The sequence below is a fragment of the Copidosoma floridanum genome, unplaced genomic scaffold, assembly GCF_036245765.1.
Source record: "Copidosoma floridanum isolate Cflo_tuat_1 unplaced genomic scaffold, Cflo_Japanese_pri ptg000020l, whole genome shotgun sequence".
NCBI lineage: Eukaryota > Metazoa > Arthropoda > Insecta > Hymenoptera > Encyrtidae > Copidosoma > Copidosoma floridanum.
In genome coordinates this window covers 11,430,963-11,448,889 of record NW_028321897.1, presented here as the reverse complement: position 1 = coordinate 11,448,889, position 17,927 = coordinate 11,430,963, and the positions used below count along the sequence as shown (strand labels likewise).

At 33.6% G+C, this 17,927-nt stretch overlaps 1 protein-coding gene and 1 pseudogene across 1 annotated transcript in view; both read left to right on the top strand.

Moving 5' to 3' along the window:
• The window catches only part of Nos (Nitric oxide synthase), a 2,633,257-nt gene that overhangs the window by 1,799,598 nt on the left and 815,732 nt on the right, over positions 1-17,927 (top strand). The window lies entirely within an intron of this gene.
• LOC111642965 (U2 spliceosomal RNA) lies at positions 16,865-17,032 on the top strand (annotated as a pseudogene).

Sequence of the window (17,927 nt, the reverse complement as noted above, 5' to 3'; positions counted from 1 at the left end):
TAGAAGCTACATCAGCTGGATTTTGCTTTGACGTAATATAATGCCACTTAGCACAGAGAGTCAATTTATAAATTTTTGAACACCTATTAGCTATGAAAACTTGCCATTTAGAAGAAAGTCCATTGAGCCAATATAGTACATTCCTAGAATCGGACCACATGTGAACTGGTACTTCTTTCAATGAATTAACATCAACGAAATGACTAACTACTGTGGATAACAATTCTGCAGCACATAGCTCTAGTCTTGGAATACTTACCGTTTTAATCGGAGCTACTTTCGTTTTGGCTAATTGAAGATGTACAAAAATCTTACCCTCGCGTACAACGCGTGATTAAACAGCCACTGCATAGGCGTTTTTAGAAGCGTTGGCAAAACCATGAAGTTCGAGAGATTCACAATCTAGCGAAAAATGATTCCATCTAGGTATTCGAACTCCGTTCAACAAAGGTGTTTCATATAACCAATGAGTCCAGGTTTTAACCAAAGCAGGTGACAGAGAATTATCCCAAGACACTTGCACCAACCAAAGAGATTAAAATAGTATTTTAGAAGAAATTATCGTTGGAGCAAACCATCCTAAAGGGTCAAAAAATTTTGACAACTGCGCTAATAAAGTACGTGTGGTCCAGCGAACAGGTGTGTCAACGTTTACTGTAACGCAAAATCGAAACTCATCACTACTAGGATTCCAATGTAAGCCTAAAATAGAAAAAACTGGTTCATCATCACTTAGGATCTTTGGCTTACTAGATAAGTGGCTTACTGGTAACTCAGCTATTTACTCAGATAAATTGGCTGACCATTTTCTCAGTGGAAATTGACCTAATTTACACAAATTTAACTAGTTGCCGAATTCAATCTTAGCATCTTCTAACGTATGGCTACCAGACAAACAATCATCCACATAGAAGTCTTTACAAAGAACTTGAGCAGCTATAGAATGAGATTAAGTGTAATCCTTGGCAAGTTGCCTTAAAACACGAGTGGCTAAGTAAGGTGAACTTGTCAAACCATATGTAACAGTGTTTAAGACGTAAGATCGAATAGGTACAGATGCATTAGGTTTTCATAAAATGACCTGAAACTCATGATCTTCAGGAGCTATCAAAACTTGTCGGAACATTTTCTCAATGTAAGTAGTAAAGATGAATTGGTAAAATCTTCATCTGATAATAATATCAAATAAGCTAAGCAACAAATTCTCTCCAGAGTGTAAAATGGAATTTAGCGAGGAACTAGAATTACAAGAAGCTGATACATTTAAAACTACTCACAACTTGTTATTTTTAAAAACTCCATGATCAGGTAGATAACAAGCTGCTAATTTGTCAACCAGTTATTTCTATATACGGCCCAAAGATATATAATCAGACATGAATGCTGAATAAGCATCATGTAGAGACTTATCTCTCACAAACCGTCGTTCTAAATGGTGAAGAACTGCCAGCGCTGATTGGTACGATTGTCTTTGTAGTTCAGAAAGAGTTTTAGGATTAACCTTGAAAGGAAGCCGTACAACATACCTGCCGGTTGAACCTCGAGAGTGTGAATTGATAAAAATCTCATCACAGGCTATCTCGTCTTTACTCACAAATTTTCGAGGCTTGAGAGGTTCCTCAATAATCCAAAACCGCTGAACTGACTCATTAAGCTGAGTTTCCTGCACATTAACCATAACTAGTGATTTTTGTATCAAGTTGGATCCTGAAGCAAAGGGCATCTGACCCGATAACAACCAACCAAATTGCGAGGCAGAGGCAATTGGGTAGTCAGGGGCTAATTTGCGAACTTCCTGACCGATAATAATTGCATGGACAGATGAAACTAACAAAATATTAATTTTATCTCAACTGTAAAATTCTTGATCTGCTAGAATTACATCCTTCCCATAATCCAAATTTGTCAAACAACTACCTAGAGTTGGTTCGTAGGAAAAAATTTTTCGCACGACTAACGCATCAACAAAGGCCTCAAAACCCGACTTAAAATGAGGCCTAAATTTGAAAGCAACTGATTTACTAGCGTCCATGAAAATCAGTCCACCAACTCCTGACAGAGTCATACTAACTGATCTCGGTTTCAAATGCAGCATATCACAGAGAGATTAAGTGATAAGACAACTCCGTGAGCACTGATCAATGAGAGCTTGTACCAATATGCGAGATCTATCAGTGGCATACACGAAAACACGAGCAGTAGCTAAAAGCACCTTGGGTGAGACGATTTTATTACTACTATATGACTGTACATTCACACTAGACTCTAAAGAAATCTGAGCTTTGTTTTGTACAGTAAAGGAGTTCGTCAAGTTATTGACAGATTTTGTTTGCTTATTTTTAGCAGAGACAGATGTAGAGCTGGACTTATCTCCTCTGTGCATAATGGTGTGATGCTTTTGGTTACACTGTGAACACTTACTATTACCAGAGCACTCTCGATTAAGGTGAGCACTAAAACAGTTAACACAGAGACGATGGGACTTTAGAAATTTCCATTTATCGCTCAACTCCTGTGATTTAAATGAATCACAAAAGACAAGATGATGTTTTTGATTACAAAATTGGCAAACAATGGAATCTAAAACAACTGTCTGATGTGCAGTAACACCAGATATAGGCTTACCACTAGAAGGTTCCATATTTTAAAACAGAGTAGTTGCGCAAATATTTACAATCTTACTTACAGGTTTACAAAGAAACGATTCCATTGTCATGATTTGTGCCGAAATGAAGTCTCGTAGTTGACCTAAGGTAGGAGGATCGCTGCTACTACCTAACATTTTTTACCAATCCTTGTTCGTTCGAAAATGAAATCTACTAACTACAAGAGCGATAAATATGTCAGCATCTCCTACTGCTCTCTCTAAAGATATCAAGGAATCAACAGAACTTATCATCTCCTTAGATATGCACTTCATTTCAGAGCAAGAACTGCCTCTCATAGCTTGACAACTGAGAATAGTAGTTGTATAGTTATCAATGAGACGACGTTTATTATCATAATATCAGGTTATGATATCCCAGGCCTGTATATAACTCTCTTTAGACAAGGGTATATTTTTAACGAGGTCTTAAGCTTCACCCTTTAGATGCGCCCTAAGATGTTGCTATTTAATAATAGCTGGTAATTCTTGCTTCCTATGGACTATAGCCATATAAACATCGCGATAATTCTCTCAAGAAGCAAAATCACTATCAAAGGATGGCAAGTCTATTGGAGTTAAAGAAGAGAAACTCTGAAACGAACTTACATTGGCATTGGTAGGAAGTAAGGTGCCTGTTGGATTTTAATGATCATGAAGCGAATTAAAAAAATCGTTAAAATCACCCTAAACTGAATAAAAAGTATCCTCCACCACTTCATAGCACTCATTTTTAAAATAATCATGAGTTGTGAGTAAAGATTTTATATTCATAATATTATCATGATAAAATTTAAACTGTTCAAAAGTATCTCTTAGTTGTTGAAGCCTAGAGTCAGCCTGACTCCTGGTCATTTTTACCTCGCCAATTTTTTTAAAGTTTGTAAAGAAACCTCTAATTTTGTTAAACAGTTTAACTTGAACCTCATAAAGGTTATCCATTTTGATAAGGTAAATTTTAATTTAAGTAATAAATATTTAATAAATAAATACAAATCGCGCACCGTAGCCAAACTTGAGTCAGACAAAAGCTAACTAATTCAACAACAACGGTAAACGACGGTAGTGTTCTTAATTTTTACAAATGCTTTCATAAAGTTAAGTTCGCAAAAATGTATTCAAGTCAATCGGTAAACAAAAAAACAAAAAACTGTTAGGAACTGATATTGCAAACCACAAAATATACAATCTTACAAACCGTGTAAGCAGGACGAAAGGACCCGTGAAGCCAGCAGTAGCAGCGGTGTTGTCACAATAGCCTGCAGAGGCAGGCAGCAGCACACGCCGAAGACGACCAAAGCTCGAGCAGCAGAAGCGGTGTTGTCACAATAGCCTGCAGAGACAGGCAGCAGCACACGCTGACGACGAAAAGACCGGTGGAGCCAGCAGTAGCAGCTGTGTTGTCACAATAGCCTGCAGAGGCAGGCAGAAGCACACGCTGACGACGACCAGAGTACGATCAGCAGTGAGTGCTCAAAATAAACAATGGACTCGCTCGCACCCGACGACAAACGAATAAAGAAAAGAGAGAAAGATATATGGCTATGTATGTGTGTGTGTTTGCCTACGGACTACGCGCCGTCGCGTTGACTGCGTCAGCCTCGTTGCCCAAGAAGAACGCAAAAAGAAGCCAAGATGGCCAATAGAATGACCACGTGTCTTACACAACAGGAAAATGTCCTACAACTTTATTTCACCTCCCCACATCTTGTTTCGGAGAACCATGTTCGAAATTGATCTCAGTAAGATAGTGGACTGTATAATTTGTATCGCACGCCAGATTTGGGGTAGCGTGAAAAAAGATGTAAATAAAAAGGATACGAAAACAGATGCACAACACACTTTTTAACACTTTAGCCGTTTATTATAAAAAAAACAATCTCTCTATTTAATTTTACTTTAACAAGTTATAATACTTGCTTTCTTGCAAGATAAAAAAAAGAAGAACTAATTTTTGAGTCAGACGGAGAAATTACGTGTCAATCGAAAATGTAAATCGTTTTGGTTACAGAAATCTTACATAAAAACGATACACGTGAAAATTATAAACACGAGCGCAAAGCAACTTACCGAAAAAGGCGTTTAAGGCTGACTAACGGTAACTGCAGCAGCAGCAAGCTGCTGGACAAAGATTAGTACAAACAGAGTCTATTGGTGTATTAATAGACGCGCGCACGCTGATGATTGGCCCTTATAGGTAAGAGAATATCCTAAAGTGCGAGATTTTAAATCTCATCAACTAAATTTTCTATTTACATCAGTATAATGTAACTGATGTTGCACAATATCTATTTATTTTTTAAAAGATGTAATCTGTGTGCGATATTTAGATATCTTCGAACCTTTGCTTATTAACTACTGCACAGCAACTTACGAGATGCATTAGATGCAGCAGGGCTAGATACTCTGCAGTCATAAAAGGCTTGAGCGTAATTGTTGACATTACGAGAATTTAACAAAGGTACCGTATGGTAACAAGGGGTTTTCGTGACAAAGACAGTTTGTCATAGCCTTAAAACTAGGCAGTTTCTTTGTGCAGTGGGGCCTCCTCTTTGTAATGAGCTTACATCAGGTGATCAGAGATAAGCCAAACGGACGTATTGGACAGTGTGTTTAGTCAGAGTATCTTGTCGTTCTAGGTGTTGTATACGTTTACAGGTGTCTTAAGGCGTTGCATCAGGCTCAGTTCTCATTGACGTACAAACGTCAGCAGGGCTTGTCAAATGCAGCTTCAAAAGGATTACTGGTTAACCGTACTGCAAAGCCGTTTACTTTTGCTCTAAAAATCTAGTACATAATGTTAATTTAATCTTAGAAAAGTTTTACCTCCAAATGAGAATAAATTTTTTTATAATTTGTGTTTTAGAATTCTCATGAAAGAGCTTATTATTTGTTATTATGTACAATTACAAAAATTTTAATATGTTTAGAAATATTAGACAGCTAAAATAGTAAGATTTTATGCTTATTGATTTTAATAAAGAATCCTTATTGATTTGTAGGTGTCTACAGACAAGTTCATAACTTTCTTGAAGTGTGAGGTTACTACTGCTATGTATTAATATCACTTTTGGTCATTCATAAAGAATAAGTTATAAGATTTTTTGTAGTAGTGAAACTTTTAAATAGTATTTCATTCAGCTTAATGTTAGAAGAACTTATGCAACCTCTTTTTTTCTTCATTCAATTAGGGTGTGAAAGCAACGATTGGTAAATAATTATTTCCACGAAAACCAAAGAGTCAAGGTCTAACACGTAAATTATAACGTTAACTCTTTGTCAGAGAGTGGGTTCGTTATCCAGTGCAAAATTTATTTAGTGTAGTTGCTAATAGATAAAACGAGAAGAAATAATACAAAAACTTTGTGGGATAATCTTTCAATCTCTGCAACTTGTACACAAATCGATAAAGATAATTGCTACAATAATTTTGTTTAACCCTAGTTCTTTCTTAACTTGAATTATTAGTTGTTGGCTATAAAAACTGTCTTTTAATAACCACCTCAAGTAGTATTATTAAATTATTAAGTAAACAAAATTTTTAATAATTGATCTAAAACCTTTTCAAATAATTCTTAAGGGCTCACAATAACCGTAATAGAATCGAGTTACTAGGAAAAGAGTGCACACAGTATCAAAGGAGATTTGATATTATGACTTAAAAATTAACATCATAGATATACAAGGAAAACTCTTTTCACGTGGGTATCAAGCTCTCAGATAATTTACTATTACTTGCGCTTGCTTAAATCATTACATTTCGAAATCCTAAATTTAAGCGCTCGTGCCTCATAAAGTTGGATATTTATATTATAAGATAGCTGAACGGTGCAAGGTGAGTATCACTCAATTCAGATTAAACTGTTAAGAGCAATTTAGGTAACTATTAGGTAATTGTCACTTATTTAGGTCCCTGAAGGTCGTAAGCACTGTTTACAACTACTTTTCAAGACCTTTTTTTTTCTATATCATTGTACTAATCTATTGGAAAAGATTTTAACTATTTGGGTATACATAAAAATATTGATAACACAGTACACATCTCAAAGCATTTACCGAACTTCTGGCTTGACTTTGACGATGATGCTGAGATCCAGGCTTGTCCGCATGACTTGATTCTGTGGTAAACTGCTTGGATGTCATATATTTCTTTTGACTAGGTATCACTTAACATTTTGTCCTAGCCAAGAGGTAGCCTGAATCTTTAAGATTACTAAGGTTTTTCTACACTATTGTCGTTTTATTTTTGTAGTTCCTTAACCTGCAGAAACTAAGCCTTGTATATGTATGTAGTCGTGGCAAAAGTTACTAAAATAAGCAGAGAGACTCGTATATATGTGTGTGCGTGCCTTAGTGGTATAACAACTGTGCGAATTGGTTGAGATTTCAGCAAAGACTGAAATTATTCGTCAGTCGTTACACGCTTGACTAGTGTGAGGGGTGGGGATAGCTTCTATAGTGTGCTAAAATTATCTAAAAATCATAACGATTTCCCAAAAATGTTGACTAGCTCAAAAAACATTAAGTAGTAGTTCTTATGTATTTTAACAAATTAAAACAGAATTTAACATGTAGAAATGTTAGCAAGAGCCCCTAAAAAATAAAATAAATGGCTAAAACACGTTCTTAGCGTCTCAAAGGACACCAAAAAATCGTACATAAGAAAATGTGGCATAAGAAAATGTGCAACTTTTACAGGAACAAAATGAACCATGTTGAATTTTGACATATATCATATGTTGACTTTTATGTTGACATATATTATAGCGCTTATCGTACACGCAAACTTTCAGAGCAATCAAACATATTTCGCTTAGTCTATATTTACTTTGCAACTTTTAAGAACTCCAGTTTTTAAAACTTATTAATGTAATTTAAAAATAAATTGTAAAAAACAGCTTTTTGCTCTCTAGTCAGTTAAATCGGCTGGTTGACTAGCTGCCACTAGAGGCCTCAACTTCCGCATGCATGTTATCCTCAAGCGCGTGCAAAATAAAATGTGCCGTTTTTGCAATTAATTTTTAAGATACTTCTAATTGATTAAAATGATGAGCATTTTAGGTGGTTGTTAAGTAAATATAGGTGAAGCAAAATACGTTTGGAGAATGTACCTATGTTAACTAACAATTTTTTTATGGCCATTTTTCAAAAATACTATTTTTCGGTTTTTGCTGCCATTCATGAAAAATTGAAAACTGATTCAGCTGAGGTTTTGTGTCTGATAAAGGATATAATATTTCAATTGATCATTTAAGCTCTAAGTATGGTATAGAATTTTCGAAATTGATTTCGAAAAAATGCCTCAAAATGGCAGTTTTTTTGCGATTTGTGAGAAATCTGCTAAACCGATCTGAATTCAACACGGCTTATTTTGTTCATCTTAAAATTGCACACCCTTTTTACGCTATAGTTTTTTACGCACAACTCTTCGGTTACCTTTAAGATGCTGAAAACATGTTTTGGCTATTTTTACCATTTTTTAGGAACTCTTGCTAATATTTCTACTTGTTAAATTTTGTTTTATTTTGTTATAATACATTAAGCCTACTATCCTCAATTTTTTTTTTAAATAGTCAGAACTTTTTGGGCCAAAAAACATATTCTACAACTACTTCGATAAATGGGTAACACTACTTTCACGTTTAAATGCAGTTAAAACTTACAAAACTTTTACAAAATTTTTCTTACAGTTCTAACAAAAAAATATCGAGTTTTATGTCTGCTTCAAAAATGTCTCTTAATTGAAAGTGTGAGGCATTTAGTTTATTACTTTCACATTATAACGATGACATTTTTCAAACAAAACAGAAATGTTTAAACACATTCACAAACATTTGTAAAATTTATGTCAGCTGGAGCTGAAGTCCAGCACACACCGATAACAAAAACATTGTCAATTTAAAAATAATATTTATTTGTCAATCACACGTGCTTCTCGTCAGGGTAAAAAATTATACATAATAAAATAAAAAGTGAGCATTGTTCCTCTTTAACATGAAATTTAAAATAACATTGCTTAGAAAACTACTCGAACGATGAGTTTTACCTTAGGGTCACGCACGCGCTAATATTTAGTAATAGAACCAGAACGAAATTAAAAAATTTAAAAAATTATAATAACTTTGTGCCATGAGGACAATAGGGTTTTCTGATTGTCAGTCATTTATATAATATAAACAAAAAATATGAAGTTGTCCATTTGTAAAATTAAAGACAACAGCTTGATGAATATTCTAGCTGGAGACATTTTACAATAATTTAGAGGCACAGCGCTTAAGACAATTTAAATAAAGTTAAATAGTCAGGCAGCACAAACTAATACTGATTATTATTATACATAGTATCCTTATGACACCAATAAATCATATAAAAGAATTGGCTACGCTTAACTTTACCGTAAAACAACAAAAATACAACACATGGTTTTCAAAATAGCCGATGTTGTGGTGACCAGCACGTGACTTCGAAATGTTGCCAGCCCTTCGGCTAGAAGCATGAGGCTATGTAGAAAATAAGGCTCAGCAGCTGCTGAGTTGTTAATGACTCTGCCTAATATATGCAGATGGGTAAAGACAAAAACCTCAAAGACTAGTGCAGCACAACTGCACACCTGGTAGAGTCTTACCTGAAGGATGGTAAAGGTGGAGTATGTGGCCGATGTAAAGGCTTCAAATGGTAGTGCACGAGGTAAAAACACACATCGTAGTCAGCAATGTAAATCCTGGTGATGGAGAACGGACAGCAGCAGCAGAACAAGCACAAGCAGAAGCTGTCTAATAAGTTTAAGAGATAATAAGCTCTGATAAAGCTGGTAAGGTAGTAGCATCAAAAGAAAAAGCCCACCGTGACTGACACCTCAACAATAAATGTCTCAGTAAAGAAGTCTGTAGGCTGACAAGGACAAGCACATCAGGCGACCATGCCAGTGACGAATCAATGCCGACGAAGACTATCAGCAAAATTACCTTGGGGTTACCAATTTAGGGAACTAGGCCTATTATAAACATGTCATCGTGAAAGAAGGCCCTTGAATGAGTAGAGAGAATCATATGAGTGTACGTGTGCCTTATTAATGTAACAAGTGTGTAGCTTAGTTGAGAGCTCAGCAAGGACTAAAGTCATCGGTAATAGGAATGGGAAGTTCAAGCTTGAATATCAAATTCGTATGAAGAATTGATTTCAAATACTTTACTATTTAAGCCTAAATAAGGTATTGTTACTTCTGACATCATCATGCATAATAGTGAGGTCTGGGTGACAAAGTTTGAATTCACACCATAGTTTTAATCGCGGCTACGAAATTCATCGAGATATCTCAGTTACTCGATTCTATCACAAAAACTTCTTCTTTTCACGAGCTATAGAATAGATATCAGATGTATGGCATTACTTTCTTATAAACAAGAGCAACCAATAAATAAAGTTATTGCGGGCAAACAGTAAAGCTAAAAATTATTTTTTAAGAACCCTTTACAAGCATCTGATCGCATCTGTTCTAAAACATAGCAACAATCGATGTTTAATTTTTAATCACAAATTTTTAAGCAGTCCCGGCTCGCATCAATCGCATCGGCTGCTGGGTAGAGCTTTTTATTAGACAGTATGTATAGGTATAAGATTAACTCACACTCTTACTAAACAGCTTGTACTTTTTAGTTGAGCTGAATCTTGGAGTATTAACGTGATGTTGTGTAATGCAGTAAAAATTTGTAATTAATAATGAAAAATCGAACGTTGCTATATTTTCAAATAGATTTAATTAGTAGCTTGTATCATATCTCGACTTTATGTTTCTGAAAAAAAGTTAAAAATATTTTTTTTAATTACAGCATCTCAAAAAATAGTTGATAATAATGCAAAAGCTATTTTTTAATATTGGTAATGTATATCTTCCTACATTACATAGTCGTAAGAGTTAGAGCAAGGTTTTGCTTTCCCCTGCTCGCCTCCAACTCCCCCCACTCCCCCCAGCTTCCCCCTAAATAAGGTAGTTATTCTTTCATTTTCTTGCATTTTTCGAGTAATCCTACTTTTTTAATAGCTCCCCCCGCTCTCCCCCAGCTTCCCTCCCCACTCCCCCCAGCTTCCCTGTATATAATGTAAATATATTTTTAAAGCCTTATATATTAACTGTTACAAGTGGTCTAATTTTGACATATAATTTTATTTGACGATAACCAAAAATTTTGTTACAATTATCTTACTTACGATGTTTATTTTGATAACATACTCTTAAATGTCTTTATAGGTGCTCTGCTCTTACATAACCTTTTGCACAATTTTTAAAAATAATTTTTTGATCATTATTTTCATGACTTTTCAAATGTCTCTGAAAGTGATTATTTCTTTTGAAACTTTTTTCGCATTTAATACACTTTCAATGTCTTTTTCACACTTACTTTAATACACCTTAAATTTTCTTTAATGTTTTGGCATTCCTTTGTGTGACGCAAATAGTTTTTCTTGTCTAATGTTATAATACTACACAGATCACATACAAAAAAATTTTTTTTGTGAATTTTTTCGTGCAATGATAGACACACTTAATTTAAATATTTTGAGTTACATTCATCACACTGATTAAATTTTGCATTCATGATGGTATATCCGAAAACACATTACAAAAAACGGATTGTTTATGATTACATAAATCTGAGTATTAGACGGTACTAAAATTTGCTTTTTTGATGAAAGAGAAAATTTGCAAGAAAGTATAAAGATAGTAATAAACTATAGAATTGTTTTTTTGTTTATCTAAAATTTTATTCCAAACAGTATTTTTAATTTAAAATTTGTCTTTTGATTCCATTTGGATAAAAATTTTTTTTGGATTTCTATACCTAGACAATGCTTTTGAATAACTTTAATTATTTAACAATAATTTACTTACATAGATCTATCTCGAACTTTAAATTTGGACTTCAACTTCTCTGTAGATGTAAAAGGAAGAATTTTTTCTTTCGTTGCAATTTGAGAGTCTAATTTGCTGTCAAATTTTCGTTTAGACATTTTGTAGCTTTTTTAAACGAATTTACGAAGTAAAACAAAGAAAAAAATACCAATGGGCCAAAATTTTGGTTGTAAAAATTTACCAATGGGCAAAAATTTTGGTTACAAAAAATAAAAGAAAAAAAACAATCAACTAACGATACTGTTAAAACAACATCAATTTGTGATTCTAACAATATCGTAATTTTGTAATTTTTGACGATATTTGAAATCTTTTAATACGTTGTCGCTTTTAAGATATAAAAATTAGGCATTAGTCAGGGAAAATGAAAAGTGTTTGTTAAAAATTTATGTAATTAATTATGATTAAGATGCATTTATGACATATATAAATATTGAGAAACAATTAATCTAATTCGGGTTTTTTCCATACTTTGTGAATCTAATTTGCAATTACGGGAGTTGGTGCGCAAAGCGCACAGGGAGCACATATAGTTATAAGAGCTGAGAAAAATCTATTAACACATACAGGATAGACAGCTCATTTAAAAAAGAGAGCCACTAGAAAAAAAAATAAGACTCACCAACAAAGATTCAAGGGCACATCCATTTAAGGCTTAAAAAAATATTAATACAAACCTTATTTTAAAAAAATTACGCTTATAACACAATAAAAGGGAGGGCTGGTGAGCGGAGCACGCAGGGGGTAGAGCCCCACTAATATATACTAGTGGGGCTAACGCCCCCTTCGCGCTCCGCGCGCCAGCATCCCACTAACAGATAAAGTGGCCAAATTAACGACATTACTCGTGTATTTATTAATGCAGGCTAAAAATTAGTTAACAACAGCAGACTACGTGACTTACAAAGAAGTTAATAAAACATATGATTAACTTAACATAATTAAATTAACATTAATATTTGTTTTCCAATAGTATTTTAAAAGAATGTTAGAGAGGGTCTTTTATTACACGAATTACAATTAAAAATAAATGCTATAGAAATGTTAATAAGAACTTTAAATATATAAGACGGTCTCTTTAGAGGCACATGTTTAAAAATAACAAAATTATTTACGTATCATATAGAACAAAACTAATTATGGGAGAGAAAAAAGCAAAATTTATATTCTTAGAATAACATTGAAAACTGGCACCTTATTGTCAGTACCTTTTGTCTGCTATAGAAAACAGTTTTCCTTTGTATAAGCATGTTCTGTATTTATTAAAAAATCAGAAAAACAGAGTTTTGATTCTTTAGGATTGTATTTTAAAAACCTTTATTCTTTTACGGACAATTATACGTTGCTTTATTTAGATGTAAGAATCCAAAAAAAATTTTTATTCAAATTGCATCTGAGAATAAATCAGAAATTAAAAATATTGATAAGCAAGAAATTTTTTAGTGATTGAAGAATATATTTTTTTTAAGATTATCATATTAAATCAGACATATGTTAATTCATAAAAACCATGAAAAACAAATATGTGAGAAATGTAAAAAGGGTTTTAAAAAAACAGATGAGTTCAAATGAGACATGAAATGTCACAACATTAAGTTAACAGAATAGATTGTTGTTTTAAAAGCTAAATTGTGTTTGTCCATTTGATTATACCTCCTCCTGAACTCTGTCTTTTTGTTTATAAAGTCCTCAAGTAATCATGAATTTTATATTTGGATACAGTAGACATGGACCAGAAAGAGATTTCAAATGCAAAATTTCAATCAAGTTAAACAAATAATGGTACTTCATAGACATACAGTGAGTAAGGGGGAGCGAATAGACAGAGGGAGACCTATGATCAGTGACTAAAAAAACCCTAAAAAGGAGGTATGACTTGTATACTAAATTACGTATGTTTTTTAAAATTTTTGAAGGTAAAACATTCTATAAATAAGTATTTTTTTGGGGGAAGGTGGAGATAAAGGTGGAGGGGGCGAAAGGGAAAGCTGAGGAGGAGCTAGGGGAGCAGGGGGGAGCTTAGTCAGATATAATTTGATTCAAAATTACGTTATAACAAGCAAATGACTACGTAAATTGAGGGGGAGCTGGAGTGTAGCTTAGGGGGAGCGGAGGGGAGCGGGGGGTGGGGCTAAGACTCACTTTTGTTAATACAACTAAATAATATAGGGATAAATATATATATGTTTGTATATTTTCTTTAAACAGAGTTGCAGAGTTTGTCTTGATACAAGAATAATACTTCATCGAGAAAAGAATTTTAAAACATTTATAAGTGTATTGTGCTGAAATTTGTCAACATTTTATTCTATGTCGTAAGAATGCTCGTATTAACGCATTCTAAATTACAAATTTAACAATAGACCCACATACAAATTTTTCATATCACTGCTTCACTAGCAACTAAATGAGTCTTGACTGACGTTGACACAAATAAGGTGATTAAAATACAAAACAACCAAGTACGAAAAAAGAAAGTTATAAAATAAAAGTCTGTATGAACTGTAGGATGTATACTGAGTTTAAGTATGCTATTTTATACAAGTTTTGTTAAACTCAAGTATAACTCTAACTTGAAATAAGATTTAAGTAGTTTATCAAAGAGTTTTTCCACCATTGGACAGCAAATGTTAATTATATTCCTGTGACTAGTCATTGACTTGAAATAGTTGTTGAAGTAATATCTAGAAAGGCTCAAGTCCTTTTAATCCAGGGGCAGCCATATTATTTAGAAAATTCTTTATACTATAGAATACATCAATTTCAATAACGTAAGACAAAGAAATTCATATGATCAATTCTTACTACATACAGACCTCTCTGATAAAAAATGGATACAATGCCTCAATGTTTTAATGCACTTACTACTTGAAATAGCTTTACTGTTGTTTAAAGCAAGCGTTTTCATAAGCTTTAAGTAAAAAATAAAGATAACTTTGACTTATTCAGTAAATCAAAAGTCAAACTATATTACTTGTGTCAGAGTGTGACATTCAAAGATATTTTAAAAACAAGACAAATAGCATGCCTAACCGAAAATAATACAAACTGGAAATTTTTCGTGGTTGATATCTTACTTAAAAATCTATAAACATTAAAGGGTATTTGATGTTGTATGATTTTTTATGCAATAAAAAATAATAACGTGTTATTTTTACGTAAATCTGACTTGACACTAAATTTTAGTAAATTTCAGTTCCATTAAATTTTTTTTTTTACAGCGAAATCACTAATTTTGTAACTACATACCATTAGTATGCATAACAAAAGCGAAAAGAAATATAATCATTATTCCACTAATTGCTTGAAAGTGTTAATCATAAAATTACTTAAAAAATCATGAGACAATTAAGATAGTCTTAACTTTCAATGGTACTAAAGGGTATACTCTCATACAGAACTGTTCACAGGCTTTGTATAACTGTTAACGTAGAAATCTGTTAAAAGGTCCAGTCAAAAAATAATTAGTGGATTCTAATAACGTAGTTAAAAATGATCTGTAACTTTTTTAATGTACAGAAAAACTAATTCATTAAAAAAAAAATAAAATACGTCGTAGCTCTTCGACGTATTATAAGCGCCTGAGTATTCGAATGTAGCGTGCAGGGCGTTAACAGCCAATGTGTTTACGTTTAGCAGTATTTTAAGGCAGTCACAATATTCGAAGAAACTTACCAATAACTCTACAAATAATGGGCGGTTCAACGTCAATAACTCTCCTGTGTTTGTCGTTAAAGTAGCTTTGGTAATTCGTGGAATAGTTTACATCGCGAAAAGAAAAGCTGAATTAAATAATCAGCAAAGCTTAATTTTATGTAGTCATAAAAATTACAACCATTATTAAGGTAGTAAAGACAGTTAAATAAATGCTTTTAAATATGGCTGACTAAAAAAAACTGGCTACTTTCCTACTGGTTAGCTGCTTTTCCAGGGAAGAGGATGAGCCTGTAGGTCGCGATCCTATTTAAGCCCTCAATAGTCGAGGGTGGAACCTGTGGTAAGAAAAAGAAGAGGAGGTTAATTTTATTAACATTTTGCTGAAAAAAAGGTGCAGCGTGAGGCCTAGGCCAAACGTTATACTTATCGGAGATGAGGTTAGAAAGCAGGAGCTGCTGATGAGCAGACGACTGATCAATCGTATCTTGGTATTGATGTGTGAGTATGACCGCTAGGAAAGAGGTGTCATGTGGCATTAGTTACTAACTGTGGGTAGACGTCACAATTGCGTGAAGTATTGTTTCACGTCTATAATGTGAGAAAAGAAAAAAAAAACTTTCTTATAACATTACAAGTATGGTTTAAAAAAATGCCCATGTGATTATGGTTTTACAGTTTGTGTAACTATCTTTTAAAAATATGTGTTTATTATCATTATAATTATTGTTATTACTATGAACACAATTTTTTGTCATAATTACATTTAAGCGTTATTGTCCTTCTTCTAAAAATACATTTAGACTTAGCTTTGGAAACTCCTCTTTTAATTAAAGTCAATAGAATATAGAGGTATAAATGGTAATTTTTAGGTTGTGATTTAACAAGTTTTGTAGAAGAGAAAAGAAAAAAAAATCATTACTGCTGGACCATGATGCTAAGGTCAAATTTGTTCAAGGTTGATTCACTGTGAATGTAAACATGGCTACGTATAATTTAATGATGTACCAGCTCTTGAGATAGCATCTTGCAATGATGTAATCTTCATTATCTTAAAAGCATGAAATGGTGTTAGCACAGCAATTTTAATAGGGTTTAATGTCCAGCAGACAAAATTGCCATCGTTAAGGAGTTGTTACAAACTTTTAATATGAGTTGCTACAAAAAGGTGGCATACGTAATGTCAACTGTACTAAATCAGGATTAATTTCGTTCACGAACTGCTGCTTAGTTTCATTCTAGGTATTGTATGACCTTTTTTACTTTGTAATGCTGAAGACCGTAGTCTGAATTTTAAAGTTTTATCTTGAAAGCTCGCGTTGCTTGGTATTTTATGATGATTTTAGACATAAGTTTAAAATTGTCCAATAATACGTAAATTACCATATCATTGAAGAAGCTATCTGATTAGTGGTTGCAATTGCTACTTGACAGATGTACGTGCCAAACATCGTAGATGTAGAGAGCTGCTTCGAATGAGATTTTTTTGCTTCCGTTTCTTGTGCAATGGTTACTTTCGTGCTAGCATGAATATGAGGTTGGCTGCGTATGAGTTAGTATATGGCTAGCAATAATAAGTCACCCCTTCTAGTTAAAAGAGGTGTCCTAACTTTTTGTATTGTTTTAGTGATGGTTTTGGCCTATTTCCTAAACAAATATCTAGTACTTAGGGTTATATCTGTTCTTATCAGCTTGATATCTGATACGTCCCCCATTAGGGGACCAGAATATCGAACTGATTTTTGAAAACAGGCGGGACGTCTGGGGCTTGCTCTGGTCCTGCCAAGTTAGTATTACGGTCAATGAGTCCATTGACTTGATACTATGTAGATCGGAAAAAATAAGTTTGGGGTTGATGTGAAAATGGTGGGGTTTAAAAGTGGTGTACACGTTTTTGTAAAAAAGGAAAGGTTAAAGCAATGGGCAAATGGGTTACGTACATAATTATACTTACATTATTATTCTTGTGTGCTTAGCTTATAATACATATGTGCGTATTTATCGTCAGAGAACTACAATAATTCTCCGTCATACATTATAGCAAGTTAACTTATTTATTTCTGATAAGAAAAATCCCTTACATTCTTCTTGTTAGTGCACTCAAAGATACATGTGGTTTAAATGTCTCCCAACCTATAGTTAACATACTTATTTAAATACTAGGTATACGATCTCCAGATTGGTAACCCATTACCACATCCTTGGCATACCTTATAGTTAGGGCAGTTGACGAGACTGCCAAAGCTTATGTTCTCCAGAAGTCTACCGTAAGTTACTCCCTAGATGTTTACTGCTGCTGTCTGCCAGAAGTGGAGCTCATAGACGTCGTGGCAGGGATTACCCAACATAGCATATCCTTATATCAATTGGCTGTTGAGGCTTTGTTTTTCTACCTTGTCTTACGGAAGGCTTTACCTAGTCTTCTGTTTAATCTTTCGAAAGAGCTCATGTACCCACATGATCTCGTTAACGACTTAGTGTATCTTGTTCTTGACTACCTTTATGTTTTCGTTGCTTACAGTTTAGCCGCACTAAGCCATTATTAAGGACCCAAAGGAGATTTTGACTGTAGTATTTTTTTGCGAGTTTCTTTGTATTGTCTTTTTTTGGCACCATTTGTCCTTGTCTCTTCCTAGCTATCCTAGGCTTGGTTTTTTTGAACTTTTTCTTGAACTTGGTCATTTTTCGTAAATATTCAAAGTGCAAGATTGTTAGCCC